A 23,313-nucleotide genomic window follows, 5' to 3' on the forward strand; every position below is an offset into this window, starting at 1 on the left:
GTCCCATACAGGAGAAATACAAAGAGAAACACGCCAAGATGCATATTAGTCAAACTATCAAACTTTGTATTTAATATCAAAAATTAAATACAAAGAAAACATATTCAAAGCAGCAAGAGAAAAGCAACAAATAACATACAAAGGAATCCCCATAAGGTTAACAGCTGATCTTTCAGCAGAAACTCCACAAGCCAGAAGGGAGTGGCAGGACATATTTAAAGTGATGAAAGGGAAAAACCTACAACCACGATTACTCTACCCAGACAGGATCTCATTCAGTTTCAATGGAGAAATTCAAACCTTTACACACAAGCAAAAGCTAAGAGAATTGAGCACCATCAAACCAGCTTTACAACAAATGCTAAAGGAACTCTTCTAGGAAGGAAACACAAGAGAAGGAAAAGACCTACAAAAACAAACCCCAAACAATTGAGAAAATGGTAATAGGAATATACATGTCAATAATTACCTTAAATGTAAATGGATTAAATGCTCCAACCAAAAGACATAGACTGGCTGAATGGTTACAAAAACAAGACCCATATATATGCTGTCTACAAGAGACCCACTTCAGACCTAGGGACACATACAAACTGAAAGTGAGGGGATGGAAAAAGAAATTCCATGCAAATGGAAATCAAAAGAAAGCTGAAGAAGCAATTCTCAAATCATACAAATAGACTTTAAAATAAAGATTATTACCAGAGACAAAGAAGAACACTACATCATGATCAAGGGATCAATGCAAGGATATATAACAATTGTAAATATTTATGCACCCAACATAGGAGCACCTCAATACATAAGGCAAATGTTAACAGCCATAAAAGGGGAACTCAACAGTAATATAATAAGAGTAGGTACTTTAAAACCTCACTTTCACTAATGGACAGATCATCCAAAATTAAAATAAATAAAGAAACACAAGCTTTAAATGATACATTAAACAAGATGGACTTAATGGACTTAATGGATATTAATAGGACACTCTTTCCAAAAACAACCGAATACACTTTCTTCTCAAGTGCTCATGGAACATTCTCCAGGATAGATCATATCATGGGTCACAAATCAAGCCTTGGTGAATTTAAGAAAAGTGAAATAATACCAAATACTGTTACTGACCACAATGCTATGAGACTAGATAACAAAAAAACTGTAAAAAATACATTACTAAATAACCAAGAGATCACTGAAGAAATCAAAGAAGAAATCAAAACAATACCTAGAAACAAATGACAATGAGAACACGATGCCCCAATATCTATGGGATGCAGCAAAAGCAGTTCTAAGATGGAAATTTATAGCAATACAATGCTGCCTCAAGAAAGAAGAAACACCTAAAATAAACAATCTAACCTTACAACTAAAGCAATTAGAGAAAGAAGAACAAAAAACCCCTAAAGTTAGCAGAAGGAAAGAAATCATAAAGATCAAATCAGAAATAAATGAAAAAGAAATGAAGTAAACAATAGCAAAGATCAATAAAATTAAAAGCTGCTTCTTTGAGAAGATAAACAAAATTGATAAACCACTAGCCAGACTCATCAAGAAAAACAGGGAAAATACTCAAATCAACAGTATTAGAAATGAAAAAGGAGAAGTAACAACTGACACTGCAGAAACACAAAGGATCATGAGAGATTGCTGCAAGCAACTATATGCCATTAAAATGAACAACCTGGGAGAAATGGACAAATTCTTTGAAAAGCACAACTTTCCAAGATGAACAAGGAAGAAATAGAAAAAAATAAATAGACCAGTCACAAGCACTGAAATTGAAACTGTGATTAAAAATCTTCCAGCAAACAAAAGCCTAGGACCAGATGTATTCACAAGCGAATTCTATCAAACATTTAGAGAAGAGCTAACCCCCATCCTTCTCTAACTCTTGCAAAACACAGCAGAGGGAGGAACACTCCCAAACTCATTCTACGAGGCCACCATCACCCTGACACCAAAACCAGACAAGGATGTCACAAAGAAAGAAAACTACAGGCCAATATCACTGATGAACATACATGCAAAAATCCTCAACAAAATACTAGCAAACATAATCCAACAGCACATTAAAAGGATCATACACCATGATCAAATGGGGTTTATCCCAGGAATGCAAGGATTCTTCAATATACGCAAATCAATCAATGTGATACACCATATTAACAAACTGAAGGATAAAAACCATATGATCACCTCAATAGATGCAGAAAAAGCTTTTGACAAAATTCAACACCCATTTATGATAAAAACCTCAAGAAAGTAGGAATAGAGGGAACTTACCTCAACATAATAAAGGCCATATATGACAAACCCACAGGCAACATCATTCTCAATGGTGAAAAACTGAAACCATTTCCACTAAGACCAGGAACAAGACAAGGTTGCCCACTTTTACCACTATTATTCAACATAGTTTTGGAAGTTTTAGCCACAGCAATCAGAGAAGAAGAATAAATAAATAGAATCCAAATCAGAAAAGAAGTAAAACTGACACTGCAGATGACATGATACTCTACAGACAGAATCCTAAAGATGCTACCAGAAAACTACTAGAGCTAATCAACAAATTTGGTAAAGTAGTGGGATACAAAATTAATGCATAGAAATCTCTTGCATTCCTATACACTAATGATGAAAAATGTGAAAGAAAAATTAAGGAAACACTTCCATTTACCCTTACAACAAAAAGAATAAAGTACCTAGGGATAAACCTACCTAAGGAGACAAAAGACCCGTATGCAGGAAACTATAAGACACTGATGAAAGAAATTAAAAGTGACACAAATAGATGGAGACATATACCATGTTCTTGGATTGGAAGAATCAACACTGTGAAGATGACTCTACTACCCAAAGCAATCTACAGATTCAGTGCAATCCCTATCAAACTACCAATGGCATTTTTCACAGAACTAGACCAAAATTTTCACAATTTGTATGGAAACACAAAAGAGCCCGAATAGCCACAGCAGTCTTAAGAAAGAAAAATGGAGCTGGAGGAATCAGGCTCCCAGACGTCAGACTATAGTACAAAGCTACAGTAATCAAGAGAGTATGATACTGGCACAAAAGCAGAAATATAGATCAATGGAACAGGACAGAAAGCCTAGAGAAAAACACACGCACATATGGTCACCTTATCTTTGATAAAGGAGGCAAGAATATACAATGAAGAAAAGGCAGCCTCTTCAATAAGTGGTGCTGGGAAAACTGGAGAGCTACATGTAAAAGAATGAAATTAGCATACTCCCTAACACCGTAAAATAAAATAAACTCAAAATGGATTAAAGACCTAAATGTAAGGCCAGACAATATAAAACTCTTAGAGGAAAACACAGGCAGAACACTCTATGACATAAATCAGAGCAAGATCCTTTTTGACCCACCTCCTAGAGAAATGGAAATAAAAACCAAAATAAACAAATGGGACCTTATGAAACTTACAAGCTATTGCACAGCAAAGGAAACCATAAACAAGATGAAAAGACAACCCTCAGAATGGGAGAAAATATTTCCAAATGAAGCAACTGACAAAGGATTAATCTCCAAAATATACAAGCAGCTCATGCAGCTCAATATCAAAAAGCAAAAAATCCAATCCAAAAGTGAGCAGAAGTCCTAAGTAGACATTTCTCCAAAGAAGATATACATGAAAGCATGCTCAACATCACTAACCATTAGAGAAATGCAAATGAAAACTACAATGAGGTATCACTTCACACCAGTCAGACTGGCCATCATCAAAATATCTACAAACAATAAATGCTGGAGAGGGTGTGGAGAAAAGGGAACCCTCCTGCACTGTTGGTGGAAATGTAAATTGATACAGCCACTATGGAAAACTGTATGGAGTTTCCTTAAAAACTAAAAATAGAACTACCATATCACCCAGCAATCTCACTACGGGGCATACACCCTGAGAAAACCGTAATTCAAAAATAGTCATGTGCACTAATTAGAGAAATGCAAATCAAAAGTGCAATGAGGTATCACATCACACAGGTCAGAATGGCCATCATCAAAAAATCTACAAACAATAAATGCTGGAGAGGGTGTGGTGAAAAGGGAACCCTCCTGCACTGTTGGTGGGAATGTAAATTGATACAACTGTTTTGAAGAACAGTATGGAGGTTCCTTAAAAAACTAAATATAGAACTACCATATGATCCAGCAATCCCACTCCTGGGCTTATATCTGGAAAAACTATAATTCAAAAAGATACATGCACCCCAATGTTCATTGCAGCAGTTTATACAATAGCCAGGACATGGAAGCAACCTAAATGTCCATCGACAGAAGAGTGGGTAAAGAAGATGTGGCATATATATACAATGGAACCTTACTCAGCCATAAAAAAGAATGAAATAATTCCAGTTGCAGCAACATGGATGGACCTAGAGACTGTCATATTCAGTGAAGGAAATCAGACAAAGACAAATATCTTACGATAATGTTTGTATGTGGAATCTAAAATAATGACACAAATTAACTTATTTACAAAACAGAAGTAGAGTCACAGATGTAGAAAACAAACTTATGGTTACCAGGCTGGAGAGAGGGGAGAGGGATAAATTGGGAGATTGGGATTGACATTTACATACTACTATATATATAATGGATAATTAATAAGGACCTACTGTATAGCACAGGGAGCTCTACTCAATACTCTGTAATGACCTATATGGGAAAATAATCTAAAAAATAGTGGAGATATATATATATGTATATGTATAACTGATTCACTTTACTGTACACCTGAAACTAACACAACATCGTAAATCAGCTGTAATCCAATAAAAAATTTTTTTCAAAAAGGAAAAAATGAATAAATAAATTAAAAAAAAGAAAAGTGTCATGCACCACAATGTTCATTGCAGCACTATTTACAATAGCCAGGATACAGAAGCAACCTAAGTGTCCATCAACAGATGAATGGATAAAGAGTATGTGGCACATATACACAATGGAATATTACTCAGCCATAAAAAGAAATGAAATTGAGTTATTTGTAGTGAGGTGGATGGACCTAGAGTCTGTCATACAGAGTGAAGTAAGTCCGAAACAGTAAAACAAATACTGTATGCTAACACATATATATGGAATCTAAAAAAAAAAAATGGTCCTGAAGAACCTAGGGGCAGGACAGGAATAAAGATGCAGACGTAAAGAATGGACTTAAGGACATGGGGAGGGGGAAGGGTAAGCTGCGAAGAAGTGAGAGAGTGGGATGGACATATATACACTATCAAATGTAAAACAGATAGCTAGTGGGAAGCAGCCGCATAGCACAGGGAGATCAGCTCCGTGCTTTGTGATCACCTAGAGGTGTGGGATAGGAAGGGTGGGAGGCAGACACAAGAGGGAGGGGATATGGGGATATATGTATACGTATCGCTGATTCACTTTGTTATACAGCAGAAAATAACACAACATTGTAAAGCAATTATACTCCAATAAATAAAGATGTAAATAAATAAATAAAATATTTTAAAAAGCATTAAAACTTTTTCCCATTTTTGCTTGACCTTTCCCTGCCCTTATCCCCTTTCAATAATGGGTAGAACATTTAGAATAAGATTTGGTTACAAAAGAGTGGACTTCAACAACCCTATATACCAATTAGACCTAACTGACATAAATTGAACACTCTACCCAACAACCGCAGAATGTACGCTCCAATCTTGTGATAGGGAACAGTCTCCTGAATGGACCAGATGTTAGGCAACGAAACAAGTTTCAATAAATCTAAGAAAAATAAATTATAGAAATATCTTTTCTGACCACATTTTAATAAATCTAGAAATTAAAAAAAAAAAACACAGAAAGAAAACTGGAAATTCACAAAGTTGTGAAATTTACACCATACACTGAATCACCCAGTAGGACAAAGAAGGTATAAGGGCAATTAGAAAATAGTTAGAGATGAATGGAAATGAGAATATGACATGCTGAAACTTATGAGATGCAGTGAAGTCAATACTCAGAGGGAAATTTACACCACTAACCAACTAGGCTTAAAAAAAAAAAGTCAAATCTGTAACCTAATTTTAAACTGTAGCAACAGGAAAAAAGAAGAGCAAACTAAACCCAAAGTCAACAAAAGAAAGAGAACAGTAAAGATTAGAGCAGAGATGAATGACATAGAGATTTTTAAATGACAGAAATGACATAGAGATTTTCAATGAAACAAAAATTTGACTCTTTGAAAAGATCAACAAAACTGACAAGTCTTTAATTAGACTATCAAATAATAAAAGATAAGACACAGGGGATCAATCCAGATTGTGGAGCAAGTGGACGCAGACCTCACCTCCCCGCAGGAGAACGTCAAAAATACTTCTACATGTGGAATAATTCTCACTGAAGACTATCTGGAAACTTGCAAAAGGACTCCTGTACATCCAAGGCTGTAAGAAAGATATATGCGTAACTGGGTAGGAAGGGAAGAAAAGTGATCAAGTCAGGACCTGTGCCCCTGGCAGGGGACTCAGAGGAAAAGGAAGAATACACAGGCAGACACCCACCCTGGGGAGTGAGCAGTGAGAGCCATGAATTGGGCACCTGGTCCTGGAGACCTATACAAGGGGATGAGTCCCCCTGGCTGGATGGAGGACAACAGGGACTGACAGGAAGGCTGCGGGAAGCCTGGACGCCATTCATGAGGAGCACCGGCATGCTGGCTCACCTTGGAGGGTGGACAGAGGTCCGCTCTAGCTGCTGCCGAGCTTCCTGTGACACCCTAGGCACATGCCCCTGCCTGAACCAAGTAAACGCTCCGGGCCTGCTCACACCAAACCACAGCATGGCAATGAATCTGTGGGGGCCACAACCAGGGAGAAGACTCGACCTTGGGACTAGAGGCTACCCACTCCCAGGGCAGAGCCTGGGTGGGGTGACAGTGGTCATTATTGGCACTTATTCAAGCAGCTCATTGAAGCAGCCTGAACCTCTGACAGCAGCTGCTCCACCACAGCACACACCCCGAGATACACTGAGAATACCCACAAGCCCGGCCTGCCCTGCTGTGTGGCTGCACAACAGGGTGAGGGTGGCAGAGGCTGGGGGCAGTGGTCCACTGTGAGGGACAAAGGGGACTTGCACCCGAGGCTGGACCTGAGTGGAATGAGGGAAACAGCTGTGGAAGCCTGAACAGGCAGCATACCACAGTTGGCACCGCTGTGGCTGACATGAGCCAAGAGCCTACAGGGGCCCCATTTGCTTCAGCACTTCCCTGCTCTGGGACAAGGTTCCCAGTGTGGGAAGGGGGAAAACAAAACAGAAAGAAAACAGAACAGAGCCAGCTCAGTCCAACATTCAGGGCTTCTGCTCCAGCAACTTGGGATAAGATCCCACCCCAAATAAAGTGCCAATAGTCACTTAGCAGAGAAGGAGTCCCACTCACACAGGCTCCAGCTCTAGCTCCTCCATCTCCAGCCCCACCCCTACCAAGGTGATAGCTGCCAGCACATCCTGAAGAAAGATGTCACTGCATCCACATCACATCCAGCTCTCTCACCAAAGGCACTGGGTACATGAGTCTGTATAAGAACAGTCCCAATAAGAATGCCACTTCAACCACAAACAGGTAACAGTTTTACCTAAATTCATAGAGGCAGAAAAAGTTAAATAAAATGAAAAGGCAGAGGAACTGTTCTCCACTGAAAGACAAAACCCCAGAAAAAATAATGAAACAGAAATAAACAATTTTCCAAATAAAGAATTCAAAGCATTGAAAATAAAAATGTTAACTGAATTAGGTAAAAAAATACATGAACACAGTGAATGTGTTAACATCTTCATAGAAATATTAACATAGTTTATAGAAACTATAAAAAAGACGCAATCAAAAATGAAGAATTTAATAGCCAAAATAAAATACAGTCTAGAAAGAATGAATACCAGACTAAGTAATACAGACGAATGCGTAAGTTATCTGGAAAACAGAATATTGGAAATCACCCAATCAGAACAGCAAAAAGAAAATTAAAAAAAAAAAATGAAGACAGTCTAAGAGATCTTTTTGATAACATTAAGTGTACCAACATTTGCATAACAGGGGTCCCAAAGGGAGAACAGAGAGAGAAGGAGATCAAAAATGTATTTGAAGAAATTATGACCCAAAACTTCCCAAACCTGAAGAGGGAAAGATATCCAGGTGCAGGAATCACAGATGGTCCCACAAAATTGACCCAACTCAACCCACACCAAAATATACCAAAATTAAAGTGGAAAAATTTAGAGAATTCTAATAGCAGCCAGGGAAAAAGAAAGAGTCCTATACAAAGGAATTCCCATAAGGATATCAGCAGGCTTCTCTGCAGAAACTTTGCAGGCCAGAAGGGAGTGAAATGATAGATTCAGAGTGCTGAAAAGGAAAAACCTGCAACCTAGGATACTCTACCCAGCAAGATTATTATATGGAATAGAAGGAAAAATAAAGAATCTTTCAAACAAGCAATCCATAACATATGAGAATAGAATAATTAAATTAGTTTTAAGAAAACTTTTTGTATTTATATTCTCCCTCACTAAATTTAAGCGTATTTTGGTTAAATGAAAAGAGCTGTGATCTTTGTACCTTACTTTTTAAAGATACTATATAGGAATATCTGTTCAAGGGGGCAAAAAAAGACCATCTATAACTAGAGTAGGATTTTTCTACCAACCAGTCGCAGACACCAAAAAAAGATTTATTGTGGAGTGTACATTTACCTCTGATATTCTGAGTACAATTATAGAAAAAGTAAGAGGAATACTAAATTATATAAAAGGTTTTGCTACATTATACATGGTACTTGAGCAAATAAACTCTATGTGTCTCAATTTTATCATCTAGCATATGAAATGAATGTTCTAGATTATCTCTGATTATGTAAACAGTTGAGTTCCATAAGTATTCTTAGAGTTTATCAAGTACAATCTCAAACTCAAGTTCACTTAACATTTTTCCCTACTTGTGTAGATATTTATTAGAATTCAAGTGGATAAATTGTGTAAAGAATTATTTAGAGATGTCAAGAACACATATACATATACACATCACTTTCTGAACAAACTAGTCAAAATATATCTAGGTTCACAGATTTAAGATGACTACAGAATGACTGAGGGTAGAAAGGAGGTACAGCTACAAATGAATTACTAAGTAATACAACAACCTGAACCAGACAAATCGAATGCAATTCTTCTCTTCCGTTCATTGTATTTGCATACAGCACAATTCAAAAGGATGAAAAAAGGGCATTCTTTCACTTCAGACAAATCTCTACTGCTTCCTCGACAGATAGGTTGTTCTAGGTAATGATGCTTATGTACTGCAATGTGCTCATAGACTTTTAGACTTTTTTCATGTACACACAAAATCAAAGAATTTTTTTTTGTGCCTAGTACTATTCGGCTTCAATTTCTCAGTTCATAGGAACCTGAGATTTATTTTATGGATGAAGTAGTGTTATCCTAATTGAAAGAAAGAATGGACAGAGTGCTTCTGGGTTTATATTAGAGTTTGAGTTTTAGGCATAGCCTATGATGTCATGAGAAGCTGGCAAGTCACATTGAGCACCCTTTGTAGGGACTGTCCTATAAGGGCAATTTGTCCTTCTGCCTCAGTTGGAATTTTAGCCATAAGCATTGTTTAGCAGAATTAGACAATAAAGGTGTTTTATGTTTTTGTTTTGTTTTCAGAAGACCCCGGAGGATATGTGCAAACACCCTTTTTCTGCAGGATAAGTGACAGTAAAAGGGGACTAAAAGAGTCAAAATGGAAAACATACACACACACACACACATACACACACACACAAATAGGGATGGAGGAGAGTAAATAAAAGGGAAGTTAAGTGAGCAAATCACAGAGAAAGGAAATGTTGTAAAAAGCGAGGAGAAGAGAAATTATAGAGAGAGATTGAAAAGTGAAACATGTCAATGTATGGTGGCTATTCCACATTCTCCCCTATTTTTCAGCTGATTTTTCTTTACTGGTTCTTTCTTTCCAGAATTTTTCTTGCTTCGTTTTTCTTACTTTTTTCCTTTGAATATTTCTTTTCTTTTACAAATGTCCCCTAGAATGAAAATGCAATCAGTAGTTTAATAGAGAATGCCTATATTTTTGCCCAACTCATTTATTCACTAATTTGCTTGTTTTTTTGGTAATAAAGCCAGACTGTGTTTTCCTGTTTTATTTACAGTCAATATGGACCAATGACTGAATTCTAGCCAATGGAGTGTGGGAGAAATTTTGTGCATCACTTCTGGGCCAAAGTGGTAAAAAGTATCTGTAATTTCTCTACTTATTCTTTTCAAAACAACACAGAGAGCAGAGGACACTAATACCATAAGCCCATAGGATCAAACAAGGCACAAAATGTGAAAAAAATGGGTTCCCCAAACACTACAAAACCAGGAGTATATATGAGATGAATTGTTATGTGATTAAGAAATAAAATCCCATCTCTCTTGGGATGTGGGGGTTTATAGCACAGCTAGAACTATCCAAAAATGCAGAGAAGCAGACAAGTCAAAATCTCTCCCTCTAGCTATTAACAGTCCTCTTTCTCTGCTCTTTTTCTCATTTAGAGGAATTGTCTTTGTTTATCCTTCGCATCTATAAGACCTCAGCCTGGGAAAAGTTAACTTAAACACTCTAGCAAGTTAACATTTTCATGCTTTCCCCTCTGTCTTCTGAGCTTCATACACACATCAGTTGACTTCCTTTTGAGTTTTCCATTAACATACACAGACACACACAATCAATCAACAGTCAATATATTGTGGATTAGCTGACTTGACTTCTTTCATTGATTGCATCACATATCTAATTAACTTGTCTAAATCAATATTTATCTTGGTGCTATACAAACCCAAACATTTGTTTTTTACTTTGATTTATGTTGATTAGATTGGATTTTTGGCACCTTGATGAGAAGAAATTCAATAAGAAAATTCCATTATATAAATATTTATCCATTTCAGAAAATTCTGTGAGGTAAATATATCAGAAATTCAGTTAAAAAGACTCTTTTTATTCACTCTCACTGTGAAAGAAAAATAACAATGTGGACTAAAAAAATTAAAACAACTTAGTTCTAGCATTCGAAAAGACTGGAGTCATATGTACTTTATTTTATATTGCATTTGTACTACTTATAGTTATGGATGAGGCTTAGTAAAAATAAATCTGTCACTGCTTAAAATTATTTCATAACAAAATAATCTTAAATGAATTAATGTTTGGAAACATTTCAATAAAAATATATTTCATTAGAACAGATAAAATATTAACTCAAGTTCAGTCCAACAAACACAGTAAGTGACTATTATAGGCCAATATTTGGGGTTGGAGATTTAGTTTATATAAAACAACGTATCTGTGGAGAGTGAAAGACAGGTAAACAGATAATTTCTTTACAACATATTAAATGTAAAGAATAAGTTAAATTATCAGGGTTCACCTAAAATTTTATCGTATATAAATAAAAATATATTTTTTCTTAACTGTTTATTTCAGCCACCACATTAATCCCTGCACATGATTTGAGCTCCAAACAAGGAAAATTTTAGGGAGAGGTGATTTATTGATAGTCTAAGTAGTGTCTTATATTGATAGTAGACTATCAATAAATAGTCTAGCTAAAAATGTCTGACATCATATACAGTTTATCTATATGAGACCATATTTTCTAAGGGATATATCACAGGGCTCAATCATACACTTTGCCTTCCTTTTCCTTTGTTATACATTGCATGGCAAATTACTATAAAAATAAGATCTTTGTTTCTTTAGAGCTTATTTTCTTCTGCTGCTTCATTCAGTCCTGAACTTGTCATCTTCTATTTCTGACAGCACTGCAGTCATTGGGGACTGGACTTTGATGTTACAAATACAAGATAGAGACTTCAAATAAGAAAAAAAAAAAAAAAAGCAGAGCTTGAGAATGAACAAAAGAAGCAAAAAATCCTCTTGTTCTCTATTAATATAAAAAAAGTTCTCTTAACAAATGGGAGTCTATTTTATATATTGTCTGTCAAAGTTAATTTATAGTAGGATTATTGATAGACGTTTTGGGCAAACTATTTTCTTGAGGCTAGTCAGGAGGTAGCACCATATTGGAATGAATAATGCGTCAGAATCGGAAACATTTGGGTTCTCATCCCAAAACACTCTTACTTCAATTACCTGTGTTCTGAGCCTTAACTTCATCACCTGAATAACTGAATTAAAAAAACTCTTACTGTGTCATTGAGATGATTTGTATAAGAAAATTACCTTATAAAATGATGACGATTACAAACAGGGTTCCTTCCTGCCACGGAGATGTTGGTAAAATACTGTATTTTTTTCCCTCTCTAGTTTGTTGCCAGAGCTGCTCCGGGTCTTTGTTCAAAATCCTCTAGCCCCCACCATTAGCAGCAGTATCCTTGCTCTAAACCTGCCAACACCCCCCCACACCCCAACCTTTAGCAGGAGTGAACCTAAATCTTTAAGTTAAAGGGTCCAGAGCTAAGAAAGGAAGCTACAAACAAAAAACGACTAGATGGAACCAGCTGGGACCAAGAAGGTGATGAATCTGACCTCCAACAGGCCCTGAGTCTCATTATACGCTGATTTTACATTAGCAAATTAAATGACACACCTACTTTGGTTATGACTGAACCTTATGGTTCAGTCATAAAATAAACGGGGTGGTACTTCACTCCCTTGGGAACAGTCCTGCCCCTTCCCCAGTAAACAAATGCATATGCCTCCCCAGCATTAGCCTCACTGCTCCTCCTTTTGTCTTTACTCTTTAAAATTAAATCCCTCTCACCAGGTGGGCAAGAACTTGATCTGTGAACTTAGCTCCTGCTTCTCCATTCTTTGGCCACTGAATAAAGCTTGAGCTGTGACCATCTCAGCCTATTCAAACCTGAATGGGAAAAGAACCCTCCCTGCACTGAGGCAGAAAGCCTCTGCCAGGCTTGGGCCAAGCAGGGTCCACATGGCTTAATTTGCTAACAGTTTCAAGTAAAGGAAAGATGATAAAAAAAAATCATAACCTAAGAGTGTTCTGTTTAGAAAGTGATTTTGTTGATATGTCCAACAACCGTCTATTAATAAACACTATAAACCATTATGGCCAGGTGTTCTTTGAAAACAAGAAAAATAAAGTAATAGTATCATCATAGTCTTGCTAAAAAGCCATAATGCCAGTTTTCTGTCCATTACAAAAATAAGCCAAGGAGGGGGCTTCCCTGGTGGCGCAGTGGTTGGGAGTCCGCCTGCCGATGCGGGGGACGCGGGTTCGAGCCCCGGTCTGGGAGGATCCCGCGTGCCGCGGAGCGGCTGGGCCCGTGAGCCATGGCTGCTGGGCCTGCGCATCCGGAGCCTGTGCTCCGCAGAGGGAGAGGCCACAGCAGGGAGAGGCCCGCGTACCACAAAACAATAAAAATAAAAATAAGCCAAGGATAGGGAAAGTAAGGGTATGATCTGTTTTTGTTGTTGTTGTTGTTTTTCTTTGCGGTACGTGGGCCTCTCACTGTTGTGGCCTCTCCCGTTGCGGAGCATAGGCTCCGGACACGCAGGCTCAGCGGCCATGGTCACGGGCCCAGCCGCTCTGCGGCGTGTGGGATCTTCCTGGACCAGGGCACGAACCCGTGTCCCCTACATCGGCAGGCGGACTCTCAACCACTGCGCCACCAGGGAAGCCCTATAATCTGTTTTTTTCCCCTGCATTTTCATTTCCCATCTAATGCTATTAAATTAAGTAAATGTTGAAGCTAAATCTGTAAAGTTTGAGTCTTAATTTGTACTATTCAATCAATCAGCAAATATTTGTTCTACTCTGGCTGTGTGTGAGGCACAGTGATGGTTGAAAGAGGGGATTAAAAAGGGTTTATTTTTAAAAAATGCCCTGTAATATGACGTAGGACATTTCACTTGACAAACACAGATATCATCGTCCCCGTATGACAAGCATAGATACCTAGTCCCAGAGGTATTAAGTATTCAATAACATGACCAAGAAACATCTTACAGAGAATGAAACGTTCTTGAATTCAAAACCAAAGTTATCTGAGCCCAAACTCTGTCCTCTTATTCAAACCACTTATATTTTAGGTATAAAACAAAATATATGTCCTAAATAAGTTTATAGTTTAGCAGATAAGATGAAATATTTACCCCCCAGAAGATAAATAACATTGCTACGTGCCAAAAGAATGGCTTGAACAATTGAGAAACATCAGAGGAAAGAGAAACAGAGATGATTTTAAGCCTGGACAATTAGGTAAAACTTTATAGATAAAGACTTGAAGAATGTGTAGAATTTTTCATTGCATAGGATGTGGGTCTGAAAATATTCCAGGTGGGGAGAGTAGTTAGAGAAATGAGGCCTAGCAACGAACAAGGCAGTTGACAGTGAATAGAACAATTTGATTGCAACAGCTATATAACTTGAAAACGAGTACAAAATAAGGCTGGAAATAAAAAGCGCTTACTGGAATGTTCCTATTTTATTTTAGGACTTTTGGGCACTAATTTCTCATTTAAAAGTTCTTGTTTGAGTCTTCAAATAGTATGTGCTTTATTTTAAAAATCAAATATTACTAAAACAAGTGACATAAATACAGAGCAGAACACAATAATTTGTTCTTGTGTGGCCGGGATTTGTTTGTTCCCCCAAACAATTGCATATGGTGGTCATAAGGCTCAGGCCAACATAATCATAAAACCCAATCCTTTTAATATACTAGTTATCTTGGGGTGGCTACAGGAAATAGCAAATATGATAAAATGACTTCCCTGAAACTGCTATGTAGAGAGTGGATATCCTCTAACCACTAAGACTTCTATCAGCCTTATAATTGTAGGAGGATAAAATGAGGCCAATTCAGGGGGAAGAGAGGAAGCAGAGTCAGGAAATATCAATAAAGTGGGAGGGAGAAAGAGAGACACAGAGAAAGACAGAGAGAAGTATTCATTTAGGGTCCCTGGACCGAAAAGTATTTAAAACGCAAAATTCAAATGCTTACATAAACATTTTTTCCCCTTGATATGGTTTGAGCTGGGTTTCTGTTATTTATAATTGACAGCTAGGAAAGTTCTATCCCATTAAGACATATAAGTTCAATTGTGTGAATCAAGTAAGCATTTTAAGATATTTCAAAAGGAGAAAATTAAACTGAATAGTATGGGAATTCAAATATAGATGGGAGAGTGAGCCTCACAATCTGCACAAATCTGCTCTAAACACAGAAAGAAGGGTGTAATATTTTAAAATATGCTTAACAGAATACATAATCATTATTAAAAAGGAAAGGAAAACACAGGAGGATTTCTGCTCTTTAGCCAGGAAGAAATAAGATGTTCTAAAATTACCCTTGCCCTACACAACCAGACAACTAGAGAAAATAAAGGAAATAACTATTTTTAGACATTATACCACAGGCAGCACAGGTCTGTAATTCACAAGGAAAGGGAAGCAAGCTGAATGAGCAGCTCCCTAGACTTTCTGACTAGAGGTAATTTCCATATGACAGCACAAGGCAGGAGGAACTCATAGCACACTTGGCAATCTCAGTGAGTTGAGGATATAGATATTGGAATTTTCAGAGCCCAAGACAACAAGAAATTGTTCAGCAAGGTAGTGAGTGCTAGGGAACTAAAGATGCAGCAATATAAAGCTCTAGAAGTCTACAGAGGGGCCCACAAACCTTTCACTGAATATAGTAGGCACATGGGTAGTGTGAAACCCTGAAAGACTGAAGACAATAACTTCCAAGGAAAGAATAAGTACAGAGTGATACGATGATCAATTCTCAAAGGTGACACAGGGCCAGGGACTGTTGAGGTTTCCTTCACCCAGAGTGTAGGACTTCACTGAATATACTAGACCTTCAGTTCATGCTTTAAAAGGGAATTGCATTAGCTCTAGAATATAGTCTACACTAGTTCTGCCCAAAACAATCTGAAAATAAACCTCAAAATGATTAAACTAATTCAAAAGTAACTTGACTACCTGCTAGAAAGAATCAAATATTCTTTCACTCCTTAGAGGAATACAAAGAATACAGGATTCAAAAAAATAGGACATTTTTAATGTCTAACATCCTATCCAAAAGTACTTAAAAGAATGAAAAATGATACTCAAAACCAGGAGGAAATTTGATCAATAGAAACTGGCTTAGAAATCACAGACATGATAAAATTAGCAGAAGAGAACATTAACACAGTTTTATAAAACTTATCAATATGCTTAATAATATAAAAAAGAACACAAAAAGTAGAGAAATAAATCATATAAAAGATAACTGAATGGAACTTTAGAGATAAAAACACAATACCTGAAATTAAAAAATCTGCTAGAAGTGATTAATAGCAGAGTAGACACTGCAGAAGAAAAGAACAGTGAATTTTGAGTTTCTTCTTTTTTTTTGTATCCCCAAATGGTAACAATACAATCTGAATAAAGGTCAGGGAGAAACAAAAACAAAGCAAAACAAAAGGACAGGGCATTATTGACCTGTAGGGGGGATATTAATAAGTGATGTAACACATCTTTAGCATGTCTAATTGCTATCGACTGAATGTTTATGTCTCCCCAAAATTCATATGTTGAAGTGTAAATCCCCAATGTGATTTGTGATTTGGAGGTGAAGCCTTTGTGAGGTAATTAGGTCATGAGGGTGGAGCCCTGACGAATGGGATTAGTGATCTGATAAGGAGATGAAGAGACCAGAGCTTGCTCTCTCCACCATATGAGGATACTCCCCCCTCCTCATAAAAGAGGACTGTCTACAAACTAGGAAGTGGACCCCTACCCCCACCACCAGACACTGGATCTGCCTGTACTTTGATCTTCAAATTCCCAGACCGCAGAACTATGAGAAATAAATGCAATAAGTCTCCTACATACAAATGAGTTCCATTCCAAGAGTGCGTTCGTAGGTCCAATTTATTCAAAAGTCCAACAAAGTTAGCCTAGGTACCCAACTAACACAATCAGCTATATAGTACTGTACTGTAATAAGTTTAAAATACTTTTCACACAAATAATACATAAGAAACAAACAAACACAAAAAATAAAGAAAACCTTTTTAATCTTACAGTACAGTACCTTGAAAACTAGAGTAGTACAGTACAACAACTGGCATACAGGGGCTGGCATCGAGTGAACAGGCAGGAAGAGTTACTGACTGGAGGAGGGATGGGAGATGGGAGATGGTAGAGCTGAAGGATTGTCACCAATAGGAGATGGAAGGCAAGCTGCAATTTCACTCATGTCTGACGTGGATAGCACAGGTTCTTCTTCCTTGCTGGATTCAATTCCATCTATGCTCTTGAAAAAAATGATCCAGTGATGCCTGAGTAGTAGCTCTTTTTTTCTCATCATAGATAACACGATAGCACTGGATTGCATTCTGAATAGCTGCTGCAACCTTCTTGTACTGTACTATGTTCAGGCCCTGTGTGTCAAAATCTAACAGTGCCTCCTCAAATAAAGAAAATCCTCTTGCTATTTCCTGCATCATGAATCTCTTTGGTTCTTCAGTTACTTCTTCCTCTTGTCTCTGTTTGTCCTTTCTCTGGGCCTCCAATTCCATTAGGTCTTCATTAGTAAGCTCCTCATGCCATATAGCAACAGTACTGTACAGTAAAGTACACAAAAGCACGACCATTTGTAGAGGATACACGCACATGATAATGTATGCCAGACATGTGAACTAACTTACGTGATTGGACATGGGAACACACATTCGCAACTTTGAAAGTTCGCAACTTGAAGGTTCGTATGTAGGGGACTTACGGTGTTTGTTGTTTAAGCCACCCAGTCCATGGTATTTTTGTTATAGCATCCCTAACTGTCAAAGACACTTATATATATAGAGAGAGAGAGAGTCCCAAAAAGAGAAGGCAGTATGATATATATATATATATATACACACACACATATATATGTTTACCAACTTATCCATTTTTGTCTCTATATCTCTACTACCTATCTGAAAGAGTAATGAATGGAACTTTCCTAAATTTGGTGAAAACTATAGCACCATATGCCAGAGAAAGTTCAAAAACCCACAAGCACACACACACACAAACATTTCTTTTTAAGATTTACTTATTTATCTATTTCGGCTGCACCAGGTCTTAATTGCGGCACGCAGGATCTTCATTGCTGCATGCGGGATCTTGTTTAGTTGCAGCATGCGGACTTCTTAGTTGCGGCATGCAGGATCTAGTTCAATCCCTGATCAGGGATTGAACCCAGACTCCCTGCATTGGGTGCACGGAGTCTTTTCCACTGGACCACCAGGGAAGTCCCCACACAAACATTTTTAAATCCACACAAGGTGCGTGTCATAATCAAATTTCTAAGAAACTGTGACAGAGAATGTTTCAAAAAATACAAATTGCTTTTATAAAACATGACTATTGAATGCAAAACTCAATTCAAAAAGCGTGAATCAAAGGGAACACATATGTTGGCTACAATGCAATGAATTATAAATAGTAAAACAGAGACCCAAAACTTCCAATATTTGGAAAATAAATAATGCCATTCTAAATATCTCATAGATTAATGAGGAACTTGCAATAAAAAATAAGTAAGTTTAGAATTTAACAACTATGAAATCAACACATACATATAGTCTCTCACACCTAAACTGCCTTTTGAAATAAATTTTAGCTTTATACATAATTTGGAATAAGAAAGACTGAGATTAAATGACTTAAGAAATTACTTCAAACATCGTACAGAGGAAAAATTATCTGGAATTGAAGGAAACAGACCTTGCTATTTCCATAGTTTACTAATTAATAGATGGACATTATCTTTTAAAAATCTGTAAAATCCATGTAACACACCTCTGATTAAAAATTCCAGTAAAATTTTGAATATTCAAGAACAGCAAAGCAATTTGAAAACTAAGAACACAGAAAGGGATGAAGAATTATAAAGATATAGTAATTTAAACACTGTATTGATATAGAAATAGATCAATAAAAGAATAAAGAGTCCCCTCTCCCAAATTTCACAAATTTGTGGGGACTAAAGGAGTTTTAAGGACCCATACTGAAAACAAAACAATGTCCTCTCCTGTTGCTGATTTGAATATAACTGGGAAGTGTGAACACAGAGAGACGGATGTCAAAATGCAAGTTTAGCTGTTTTGGACCTAATGAAAGAACATAATTCGTCACAACCATATAGGGGAACAATACGTCTGCTCCAGCAAAACAGAAAATAAGTAAATCCTACAAGCAAATCCTACTCCTATCCCAGAGAAATTCTCACATGTTCGCTCAAATGTACATGAGCAAGAGTGTTCATCACACCATAAAATGACAATTTAGATATGTTATAGTTGAGCCTAAATATTCCATATGCATAGCTACATTTTCCAGAATCCCTTACAATTAGATTAGGTTCACGTGACTAATTCTGACCATCAAATATAAGCAGAAGTGATAAAACGAGTGTGCTTCCTCTATCCCTTTCTTGCCCTACCATAGTGGATTTGGAGAACACGTCTTCCAGATTGAGGAGTTAAAGGATGTGGAAGAAGGCTTATTCCCTGACCCACATTACAGTTTAGATCAGCCAGAAATAAAGGTTTGTTATGTTAAGAAATTCCATTTCAAGACTCACACTATTGCAGCAAAACTGAGATTATCTTCACTAATATGCACCTCTATGTCCAACAAGAGATATAAATTAAATGTAGTGTATTTATATATTAAAGATAAAACATGAACAATGTTCTAGTTGAATGTAATGTATAAATATTAAATTGATAGATGAGCAAATAAGGTGTTGACCACACAAATGCATAAAATCAACTTTAAATATTGTTTCTTGAATATATAAAATGAATATTAAAATACAAACTAAATTAATCCAAGTCGTTGGCTCTGGGAGTGAAGTTTTATAGTAGGAGTCCATAGTAATTTTAACATTTGAAGAAGATATGGAAATAATAATATTTTTACTTAGAGGTGGTAAAACCCATAAGAATATATTAAAATTAACATTTTACTTCTAGGTCTCTGTTACATTAGTCTATGTACTTTCTGGAGTCACTCTTATGGATGACTTTGAGGACTTTAAGACTTCAGTGGAGGACTTCCCTGGTGGTGCAGTGGTTAAGAATCTGCCTGCCAATGCAGGGGACACAGGTTCGAGTCCTGGTCCAGGAAAATCCCACATGCCACGGAGCAACTAAGCCCATGCACCACAACTACTGAGCCTGCACTCTAGAGCCCGCGAGCCACCACTACTGAAGTGTGTGTGCCTAGAGCCCGTGCTCCACAACAAGGGAAGCCACCGCAAGAGAAGCCCGTGCACCACAACAAAGTGGTGCACGCACCACTTTCTCTTGCCGCAACTAGAGAAAGCCCGTGTGAAGCAACGAAGACCCAATGCAGCCATAAATAAAGAAATAAATCAGACTTCAGTAGAGAAAGTAACTGCATATGTAGTGGAAAAAGAAAGTGAAGTAGAATTAGAAGTGGAGGCTGAAGATGAGACTGAATTGCTATAATTTCATGATAAAATTTTAATGGATGAGCAGTTGCTTCTTATGGATGAGCAAAGAAAGTGGTTTCTTGAGATGGAGTCTACTCCTGGTGAAGATGCTGCAAAGATTGTTGAAATAACAACAAATATTAGAATATTACATAAACTTAGTTGATAAAGAAGCAGCAGGATTTGAAAATATTGACTCCAATTCTTTTCTGCTTTTTAAATTAATTAATTAATTTTTGGCTGTGTTGGGTCTTTGTTGCTGAGCACGAGCTATCTCTAGTCGTGGAGAGCAGGGGCTACTCTTTGTTGTGGTGCATGGACTTCTCATTGCGGTGGCTTCTCTTGTGGCAGAGCATGGGTTCTAGGTGCACGGGCTTCAGTAGTTGTGGCTCATGAACTCAGTAGTTGTGGCTCGTGGGCTTAGTAATTGTGGCTCACAGGCTCAGTAGTTGTGGCACACGGGCTTAGTGGCTCTGTGGCATTTAAGATCTTCCTGGACCAGGGCTCAAACCCATATCCCCTGCAGTGGCAGGCAGATTCTTAACCACTGCACCACCAGGGAAGTCCCTGACTCCAATTTTGAAAGAAGTTCTACTGTGGGTAAAATGCTATCAACAAAATTGCTTGCTACAGAGAAATAATTCATGAAAGGAAGAGTCAATGGATGTGGCAAACTTCACTGTTGTCTTATTTTAAGAAATTGTCACAGCCTCCTCAACCTTCAGCAACCATCACCCTGATCAGTCAGCAGCCATCAACACTGAGGCAAGACCCTGGCCCAACAAAAAACATTATGACTTGCTGAAGTCTCAGGTGATGGTTAGCGTTTTTTACCAATAAAGTAATGTTTAATTAAGGCATGTACATTGTTTTTTAGACATTATTATGCTATTGCACACAATAAACTACAGCATAATGTAAACATAACTTTCATATGCACTAGGAAATCAAAAAATTTGTGTGACTCACTTCATTGCAGTATTTGTTTTATTGCTGTGATCTGGAGCAGAAACTACAATATCTTCGAGGTATAGAGGCCTTAACTGGGTTTGGTCACATACACAGGAGGCCTTTTTGGGGTTGAGCCATGTACCAAAGTCCAGATAATCTCAACACCACTGTTCTATCTCAAGACTTTATTCTTGGAGCAATTTCTAGAAGCAGGAAGGCAAGCAGAATGCATATTCCAAGGACAGGGGAGGAGGTGGGGAGCCTCCACCTGCCTGAGTCCAGCTTTTGGGCCACCTGGTGGTCATGTAGTTTTGATGCCCTCCTCCAAAAGTCATGAATCTTTGGGGTAAATTATTTAAGATATTCCGAGTCATCCAGCATGGCAAGTGATGACAGTATGCATGGGAGCAGAAAGTTATTGTCCCTAAAATCGTTGGAAAGCATGCTACTCCCAACTTACCCAACTGATATGATCACAGTCTTTCCTAATAAAACTGCAGACTTTTCAAATAAATATCCATTATAAATCTTATCCCACTTCATTGACGTAGTTTGTTCCCATGTCTCTATTTCCTGCTGGATGGTGAGCTTCCTTGGGGACACAAGCATTGTCTGTCATATGTCTGTCCTCTGTGCCTAGCACAGAATTGAAGGTGCTCCACAAAAATTGCCCCAATACCTAATAAAGAATTCAATTACATTGTTCAGCCACTATGGAGAACAGTATGGAGGTTCCTTAAAAAACTAAAAATAGAGCTACCATGTGATCCAGCAATCCCACTCCTGGGCATACATCTGGAGAAAGCTCTAAATTGAAGAGATACATGAACTTCAATGTTCACAGCAGCACTATTTACAATAGCCAAGACATGGAAGCAACCTAAGTGTCCATCAACAGATGAATGGATAAAGATGTGGTATATCTACAATGGAATACTATTCAGCCATAAAAAAGAATGAAATAATGCCATTTACAGCAACATGGATGGATCTAGACATTATCATACTAAATGAACTAAGCCAGACAAAGACAAATATCATATAATATCACTTATATGTAAAATCTAAAAAGATGATAGAAATTAACTTACTTACAGAACAGAAATAGACTCACAGACATAGAGAACAGACTTATGGTTACCAAAGGGGAAGAGAAGGGAGGGATAAATTAGGAGGTTGGGATTAACATATACACACTACTATACACGAAATAGATAAACAACAAAGCCCTATTGTAGAGCACAGAAAACTATATTCAATATCTTATAATAATCTATAAGGGAAAAAAATCTAAAAAAGAATATATATATATGCATATATATACATATATATGTAAACTGAATTACTTTGCTGTACACCTGAAACTAACATAAATTTATAAATCAACTATACTTCAATAAAAAATAATTTAACTACAAAATGTCCTTCTAAGTAAAATTATTCAGTCTAGCATAAATGGAAATTATTTGATGGTATTTATACATGAGATATTCAGCAATATGAGTTCACTGGTGTGGGCTGGGTAGTGAAAAGGCTAAGAAGAAGATGAATTTGGTTTTATATCTTTCTTCAGGCCACTTACTCCCTCTATAGTACTAGTCAGGTTATTTAATTTTGGAATCTCAAATATGTGATCCACAAAATTTAGATTAATCATATCTACCTTTTAGCATGAATAATGAGATTATGTGAAATAAACTGTATAGCATTAGGTGTCTAGTAAATAAAGGTAATGAAAAATGTGAGCTAACTCAGAGCAAACTTGTCCCAACTTTTACTAGAGGATGGTTAATTCTCCTCAGTAAGTGTAGATAAAATAACAGTTGAACTACACAATGCATACTTACAGGC

This window comes from Aethalodelphis obliquidens, unplaced genomic scaffold, assembly GCF_003676395.1.
Source record: "Aethalodelphis obliquidens isolate GAN/ISIS:26980383/991018 unplaced genomic scaffold, ASM367639v1 scaffold47, whole genome shotgun sequence".
In the NCBI taxonomy this organism is placed as follows: Eukaryota; Metazoa; Chordata; class Mammalia; order Artiodactyla; family Delphinidae; genus Aethalodelphis; species Aethalodelphis obliquidens.